This window comes from Physeter macrocephalus, chromosome 21 (assembly GCF_002837175.3).
Source record: "Physeter macrocephalus isolate SW-GA chromosome 21, ASM283717v5, whole genome shotgun sequence".
NCBI lineage: Eukaryota > Metazoa > Chordata > Mammalia > Artiodactyla > Physeteridae > Physeter > Physeter macrocephalus.
The window spans coordinates 83,591,634-83,600,773 of NC_041234.1; the positions used below are offsets into that span (position 1 = coordinate 83,591,634).

A 9,140-nucleotide genomic window follows, 5' to 3' on the forward strand; every position below is an offset into this window, starting at 1 on the left:
TCTCAGATCCATCAGCGCCTTTTAAAATTTTTCTTTTGTATTCTTCCGTATCCCTCATAGGCCTTAAAGGTGCTTAGTAAACATGGGTTAAATCAACAAATATTGTCTCCTTGGAAAAAACAAATGTTTGCTAAAATAATATATCCTCCCCTGAGAGAAAATAAAACCTGGTAAAAAGACTCCTTATCAGTTCTTATTAGAATTTGACAAAGTATACAGTAGTTAATTAGTCCTTGAAAAGGCTTAGATAGGAGCTTGTGTATGCTAATTAACCCCAAGTCCCACACAGACCAAAGGCAGAGAAGTGGGAAAATATTTTAAGCAAATTTTGTTTTCAAGAGAGTACGGTTCTGTGAAAACCAAACACGGCATATTTACAACGTTATGTTTAACTGCTGTAGCAACCGAGCCAGACTAGAAGCAAAAAGATCCTGAAAACAAGGCAGTTCATCTTCGAAGCAGCTCACTAACTGCTGAATTCTCAAAACACCTTTTTGAGGTAGGAAAGTATCATTATCCCACTTGAACAACCGGGAAACGGAGACAACCAGGCTAAGCGACTTGTGGGGTGGTGGGGAGGGAGCTAAAGTTATCTGAGGTATATATACCTGGAATGGATATTCTACACATTTGTTTACTGTTCATAAATCACTAATAGGATGGTCCCTAAAATACAGGTGCGCTTGACAGTTTAGTCTTCGAAGGTAATTGTCAAAAGGGTATAAATCAAATCCTATTTTCAACACAGAGAGAAGGTTCCTGGTGGTGAGTGAATTCTTCAGTAAACAGCCCCCTCATTTATCTATTTGGTAAATAACCTCCTGCCTTCTTAATCACAAAGTCCCTGGACGAGCAGTCTGACCAAAGAAAAAGAGCTAGAATCTACCACTATAATTCACAAAAGAGCAGCAATTTGGGGTGTTTTTTCGAAATGTTAATAACTACTTCATTCATTATACTGATCAGAACTTCACGCTCGCTCAAAGGGTGGAAGTAAGGGTTGACCATCCATGACACAGAAGGATTGTTATTATCAGCCCTTGGCAGAATTTCATTCAGCTATTTGAAATCAGGAGAGAGCTCTCTGATCCATTTTTAAAAAGCTTGCAGCCTCTTTAATAAAATTTACAAAAGTATTTTCAAAGTGTTAAGTAAGTAAACTGGAAAGAGTGTAATGAAGTTGTCTTTTCTGAGTTGTCTGTCCCCTGGATACCATTACCACCTAAGTTCGCTCAAGGACTTAGTATTAAGTAATCAAGGGGAAGGCTCCAGACTTTTTAATCTAATTGCCATCTCCAGGGAAGTGCCTTCTTCACTCAGCTAGGCTGAAGGGGAAGAGCATCTCTAGGGATTTAGACATGAATGATTTGGCCGGTAGATTTTTCAATCATTTTGATGGTGCTTGTTTGTATTCTGGTATAGAGTAGGTGCCCTTACCTATTCCAACACTATCTTTTCTTCAGATATCTTAATGTACCAGTCAGGACTCTACCTGGTTTCCAGCTTTTGTGGCTTTCCCTTTTGGGCCCATTTGCTTACCACCTGCAGCTTCAGCCAGGCTCCAACCCCTAGGATTAAGATGAATAATAGCTGAGAAAGGAGGAGCATTTAAAGAACCCTAGCTCAACTTTCTAGTCTATAGTCATCACAGCACCACTGTCATTGCCAGTCTGGCCCTAATTCTGTATCCTAGTCCTCATAATTTGATGGCTCTGCTATTCAGTTCACTTCAGCAAGCTTTAATGAGCATCTATTATGTGCCAGGTACTCTAGTTAGGCCTTGGAAATAGCTCAGCTTAGTCAGGTCCAGACATGTAATCTTAAAATATCATAGCATTTTTTTCAGAGCTAGAGTTATGCCTAGGGTGCTATGAGAGTCTAAAAGAAACTTGGTCACTACCCCATATGCTTGTTAATAATGGAAACTGGCTTCTTCCACCCCTTCCTGGATTGTTCATGTTGCTTGAGGTTTTTAGTTCCCTTAGCTTAGTATCCTATTTGTAGGGTTGGAGCCATGCTCTGGGATGTACATATATATACACAGACTCCTGCTTCTCCCACAGATACACTCCAGTCTCCTTCTTCAGAACTAGCCACTGTTAAAAATTTTCTATGTGTCATGTATGTGAATTTTCATCTGATGTCAAAGCTTATGAAGAAAAAGGTTGAGAAGAATGCTCAAACCCTGGGTTTCTAAACCTAACGAAGCATCAGAGTACTGAGATTCTTTTCAAGTAATAAATGTTTATTTTGTCTTACAGTTTCTGTGAGTCAGGGATTTGGGGGCAGCTTATCTTGGTGGTTCAGGCCCTGTGTCTCACATTAGATTGCCATCAAGGTGTCAGCTGGGGCTGCAGTCATTTGTAGGCTTACTTAGGGCTGGAGGCTTCCCTTTCAAGGTGGCTCACTTATAGGATTGACCAGATGATGCTGGTTGTTGACAGGAGATCTCAGCGCCTTTCCACGGGGCTGCTTGAGTGTCCTCTTGACATGGCACCTAGCTTCCCACAGAGTGGGAAAAGAGGTCAGAGTGGAAGCTGCAATGTCTTTTAGACCTAGCCTTGAAAATCACACACTGTCCCCTTTGCCATATTCTCTTGTTCATACAGATGGAATGAATTGGTGGGAATTGGGGACGTGGTGGAAATCGGAGAAAAAACAGCACCCTTCATTGACCACCCTACTTAAAACGTTATGTGCATTCTTGACATTCTGTGCCCCATGACTCTGCTTTATTTTATTTTTCCCATAGGACTTAATGCTACCTGACATAGTACATGTGTTAACTATTTTATTTGCTGATTCCCCTACTAGAATACAAACTCCATGAAATAAAGAACTTAGTCTGTTTTGTTCCCTGTTGGTACCCAACAATCTTTAATTAAATGTTTATGTATTTGAATTAAATATTTATGTATTTATGTATTTGAAAAACAATTGAGTCTTTCAAAGTTCCAGATTTCCCGATCCTATCCTTAGAAATTCTGATTCTGGAAACCTGGAAATCTATATTCTGCTAAATCCCTCCTGGGTGATTTTTATTATCATCTGGGTTTCTGAATCACTGCTCTAAACAATAGGGAGGTTGTGTTTGATACCCTAAATGACCTGTCCTAACTGGAGGGTGCTTGGAACTGGAATAGACTATTGGATGGAGAGAGAGATACAGACAGAGACAGAGAGATAGATAGAATCGATAGCTGTGGATACTAAGAAGACATCTAGTCTACCAGGCAGCACAAGATTTCATTTATGCAGCATTTATTGAGTGAGGATCCACTATATGTCAAATAGTATTGTAGGCATTGGCAATACTACAGTGAGGGATGAAACAAACAAATGTCTTTGGAATCAAAATTAAAGCTGAACGTGAAGATGGCATGAGGGACAGCACGCCAGAGGCATGAGGCAGAGCACAGTAATAGGCATACAAACATAATATACAGAAATTGAAGTAAGCAAGTAATTGGTATAGGCGGTAGGGAAGGAATCTTACTTATATTTTTAACTATGTTCATGTATTGGCTTTACAATCAATTGTTTAAAGTTTCATGCATGAGGAATTCCCACGAGCACATCTGGGATTGCAAATAATACCCCCAGCATTACCTGTAACCCTGCTTCCTTCATCTCCCAATCAGAATGCAGGTTAGTATCAGTGACTTTATTATAAAGCAGCATCCACCAAAGTTTTTTTAAGAAATGTATATACTGAAGGACTTTTCAGAGCCTTTGATATATTAATATCCATTATAAGTCTCAACGCAGAGGGAGAATCTACTAAACATATTTCCCAATTCGTATGGCCTCAGACCCAGTTTTCCTCTAAGAAAGTCTACAGTGCATATGTTACATATATGGAACATCCTTTGGGAAACAACGGTTTACAGCAAAGTTGGAAGTAACAAGCAATCCTCCACATACTTTCTCTCCTCTTATTTGCCCTCAGATGCAGAGAATTCTAAGAAAGACTGTGATGCCTTAGGCCAGGGTTGGCAAACTATGGCCCAGGGGTCAAGTCCAGCTGCCAGCTATTTTTTTGTAAATATGTATATTGGAATACAGCCACACTCATTCATTTAAGTATTATCCATAGCTGCTCTTGCGCTACAACAGTTGTTGTAGTTGTGACAGAGACTGTAGGCCCACAAGCCTAAAAGTATTTATTACTTGGCCCTTTACAGAAAAGTTTGCTGACCTCTGCCTTAGGCCATCACACAAACTTGATGGAAGGAACTTGGGTCTCTGAATGACTGCATGGAACAGAGGCTCCTATTTCCTCCATGGACCCTCAGTGGACCTTTATCATGTTAAGCCCTTGAAATTTTGGGTTTGTTTATTACTGCAGTTGGCCTAACATATTGTTAAGGGATGTGCTAGATATTCTTCTTGCTCTTCCAGATTGACTGTTCACCTTTTTCTACTCTGTTTTGTGCCCAGGGAGGATGCCTACACGTTTGTGAATGGTCACTTTATTAAATTCTCTTTTATTAGTCTTTTGAGTGTGCCATATTGCTGAGATCCTGACTGATACAAGGAATAACCTTGAGTCTGCTTTATTTATATTAAGAAATCCACACATTTTATATGTTACTATTAATATATTACTTGTAGTGCACTTCATAGCCGATGGAGACACAGGAGTAGTATTATAGCACATACAGGTAAAAAAATACTAGATTTGTCTCCATATCACATTTAAAATAAGTTAATATTTTTAAAAAGCTCTCAAGGCTGGGTGGTACAGAAAGAATATCCCCCAAGGATTTGGCAATGAAGAGTCTTCCATTTGCTCTGCCCTGTGACTCCCTTGGTATCCTCTCACTTCATTATTGCCAATGAGCAGAGGTCTTCAGAGCTCTTTAGAGGCTGAACCTGGTGGTCTGTCTTACACAACTCTCTGCCACCAGTATTTGATAATGATCCCAAGAATCCACCCACTAACTAACCCAACACACTAAGAATTCAGCATGGAATCTCCTGGGTTTACGCATTATTGAGATTTTTCAGCAGGGGAGTTTGTGCTCAACACTCAGTTAATGAGGTAATGCTGTCAATCTACTATTTTAAGAACACAAGCTAACAGAGGCCTTAATATATTTAATTAACATAGATTAAATTTAAGGAGGCTATTTTTTACTGCTGTGAATCAAGAATGTTGTTGATATTCTTTCCTATATAAATTGCTCTCTACAGCTTAAGGGGATTATCTCAGTAAACTAGTTCATAAATAGCTGGCTTGCCATTTAAGAAAAAAAAAGTTTAACTGAATCACTTTTTAGAAACTGGATTTCTTCAGGGCTGGAGACATAGATCATACACCGGCCAGAGTGAATAGTGAGGTCTCCATTGACCCACAGGTTATTTACTAAGCTTTATAATAGGGGATTGGATACACTTTGGACTTAGGAGTTTTTCCACAGGCAACAACATCAATTTCAATCCAGGACAATCTGTAGTACTGATTAACTTTTGGGATCTCTTTTTACCACTACTGATCTGTCTCATCTTTTATTCAACAGCTCCCTGAAAGAAATTGAGAGGCAACTCTGGAACACCTGAGGCAAATCCTACTTGCAAATTCTCTGCAACACTGTTACCTCCTCAGTTTACAAACTGTCCTTAGAGAATGGGGGAAACTGCCCAGATTTTCAGCTCCTTCTGAAACTGCTCTGCAAAGGACACTGAACCAGAAATCAGGAGCTCAGCGTTCTTGAGTCACTGAGTAGCTGTGTGTCCTTAAACAAATCACCAAACTGGTAGGGGCACCAGTTTCCTCACCTGTAAAAAGAGAATAATATTCATCTACTTCAAAGGGTCCTTGACAGGATTCAAAGAGATATACTCATGTAAAGCATTTATTACAATGCCTAGCACATAGTAAGCACTATTATCGGAGTATTATTTTCCATAAAGTAGATCGACTCTGCCTATGATTCTATTTTCACCCACTCTTCAATGTAAGCCATCTGTTGTAAAAATGCCCAGTTCATAACTATACCTTTAAACTGTGCCTTCAATTGTAAGTATATTATTAAATTATAAGTTGTATTATTTATTACTGTTTTATCTATGTGTGTCTTTCTCTAAAATTCCCTGAGAACTGTAGGTATGTCTCATGCCTTAAGGACTGTGACTCATGTACCTACAAGGACGGTCCGATAACATAAATGAGTTAAGCAGGCTGGGTAGGCATTGAAGTCTATGAGAGCCTATGCTCTGTCTAAAGCAGAGGCTCATTAAGTCCAGCTGAACATTGCCATGGGGGAAAACATGCCAAGTGTAGCTAGATTTTGGCATATATTTTAAAAGAAGCTGAAAAATCTGTATCTTTGAAAAAACGTAAACTGTCTTTCTTTTTACATGTTGAAAACAAATTAATTAAAAAACACATTGTACAGACCAAACAAAAGATAGCAACACCTTCAGACTATACTTGGCTGCATTACTGACGACTTTGTGTGACTTGGCACAGTTACTTAACCTCCATGTACCCTAGATCATAACTGCAAAATGCGAATAATAGTACCTAACTCACAGGCTGTTATGGGGGTTCAATGAGGTAATGTATATAAAGAAAATAATTACAACAGTTCTGAGCACTTAGGTAGCATTTAGTAAATGTTAACCATTATCATATTCATTTAAAAAGTTATTGGTGAGGACATTCAAGGTGGCGGAAGAGTAAGACGTGGAGATCACCTTCCTCCCCACAAATACATTAGAAATACATCTACATGGGGAACAACTACAGAACACCTACTGAATGCTGGCAGAAGACCTCAGACCTCCCAAAAGGCAAGAAACTCCCCAGGTACCTGGGTAGGGCAAAAGAAAAAAGAATAAACAGAGACAAAAGAATAGGGACGGGACCTGCACCAGTGGAAGGGAGCCGTGAAGGAGGAAAGGTTTCCACACACTAGGAGCCACTTCACGGGCGGAGACTGCGGGTGGCGGAGGGGGAAGCTTCAGAGCCACGGAGGAGAGCGCAGTAACAGGGGTGCGGAGGGCAAAGCGGAGAGATTCCTGCATAGAGGATCAGTGCCGACCGGCACTCACCAGCGCGAGAGGCTTGTCTGCTCACCCGCCAGGGCAGGCAGGGGCTGGGAGCTGAGGCTCGGGTTTCGGTTGGAAGCCGGGAGAGGACTGGGGTTGGCAGTGTGAACACAGCCTGTAGGGGATAGTGCGCCACGGCTGGCCGGGAGGGAGTCCGGGAGAAGTCTGGAGCTGCCGAAGAGGCAAGAGACCTTTTCTTCCCTCTTTGTTTCCTGGTGCTCGAGGAGAGGGGATTAAGCGCGCCGCTTAAAGGAGCTCCAGAAACGGGCGCGGAGCTACCGAAGAGACAAGAGACTTTTTTTTTGCCTCTTTGTCTCCTGGTGCGAGAGGAGAGGGGATTAAGCGCGCCACATAAAGGAGCTCCAGAAACGGGCGCGGAGCTACCGAAGAGACAAGAGACTTTTTTTTTGCCTCTTTGTCTCCTGGTGCGAGAGGAGAGGGGATTAAGCGCGCCACATAAAGGAGCTCCAGAAACGGGCGCGAGCCGTGGCTATCAGCGCGGACCCCAGTGACGGGCATGAGATGCTAAGGCCGCTGCTGCCGCCACCAAGGAGCCTGTGTGTGAGCACAGGTCACTCTCCACACCTGCCCTCCCGGGAGACTGTGCAGCCCGCCACTGCCAGGGTCCCGGGATCCAGGGACACCTTCCCCGGGAGAACGCACGGAGTGTCTCAGGCTGGTGCAACGTCACGCTGGCCTCTGCCGCCGCAGGCTCGCCTTTCCACACACTAGGAGCCACTTCACGGGCGGAGACTGCGGGTGGCGGAGGGGGAAGCTTCAGAGCCACGGAGGGCAGGCTCGCCCCACATCCGTACCCCTCCCTACCCCTGGCCTGAGTGAGCCAGAGCTCCCGAATCAGCTGCTCCTGTAACCCCGTCCTGTCTGAGAGAAGAACAGACACCCTCAGGCGACCTACACACTGCATAGAGGATCAGTGCCGACCGGCACTCACCAGCGCGAGAGGCTTGTCTGCTCACCCGCCAGGGCAGGCAGGGGCTGGGAGCTGAGGCTCGGGTTTCGGTTGGAAGCCGGGAGAGGACTGGGGTTGGCAGTGTGAACACAGCCTGTAGGGGATAGTGCGCCACGGCTGGCCGGGAGGGAGTCCGGGAGAAGTCTGGAGCTGCCGAAGAGGCAAGAGACCTTTTCTTCCCTCTTTGTTTCCTGGTGCTCGAGGAGAGGGGATTAAGCGCGCCGCTTAAAGGAGCTCCAGAAACGGGCGCGGAGCTACCGAAGAGACAAGAGACTTTTTTTTTGCCTCTTTGTCTCCTGGTGCGAGAGGAGAGGGGATTAAGCGCGCCACATAAAGGAGCTCCAGAAACGGGCGCGAGCCGTGGCTATCAGCGCGGACCCCAGTGACGGGCATGAGATGCTAAGGCCGCTGCTGCCGCCACCAAGGAGCCTGTGTGTGAGCACAGGTCACTCTCCACACCTGCCCTCCCGGGAGACTGTGCAGCCCGCCACTGCCAGGGTCCCGGGATCCAGGGACACCTTCCCCGGGAGAACGCACGGAGTGTCTCAGGCTGGTGCAACGTCACGCTGGCCTCTGCCGCCGCAGGCTCGCCCCACATCCGTACCCCTCCCTACCCCTGGCCTGAGTGAGCCAGAGCTCCCGAATCAGCTGCCCCTGTAACCCCGTCCTGTCTGAGAGAAGAACAGACACCCTCAGGCGACCTACACACAGAGGTGGCGCCAAGTCCAAAGCTGAAACCCAGGAGCTGTGCGAAAAAAGAAGAGAAAGGGAAATCCCTCCCAGCAGCCTCAGGAGCAGCAGATTAAATCTCCACAATCAACTTGATGCACCCTGCATCTGTGGAATAACTGAATAGACAACGAATCATCCCAAATTGAGGAGGTGGACTTTGGGAGCAACGATATATATATTTCCATTTTTCTCTTTTTGTGAGTGGGTATGTGTATGCTTCTGTTTATGATTTTGTCCGTATAGCTTTGCTTTTACCATTTGTCCTAGGGTTCTGTCTGTCCATTGTTTTTTTCTTTTTTTTTAGTATAGTTTTTAGCACTTGTTATCATTGGTGGATTTGTTATTTTTGGTTTGGTTGCTCTCTTCTTTCTTTTTTTATTAC

At 44.0% G+C, this 9,140-nt stretch overlaps 1 long non-coding RNA gene across 1 annotated transcript in view; it reads right to left on the bottom strand.

Annotated features, from left to right (window-relative positions):
* Positions 1-6,781: 6,781 nt before the first annotated feature.
* The window catches only part of LOC129391761 (uncharacterized), a 54,038-nt gene continuing 51,679 nt past the window's right edge, over positions 6,782-9,140 (bottom strand). The window contains exon 3 of the long non-coding RNA XR_008616435.1: positions 6,782-6,818. This is a non-coding gene — a long non-coding RNA (uncharacterized lncRNA). The remainder of the gene's footprint in view (positions 6,819-9,140) is intronic.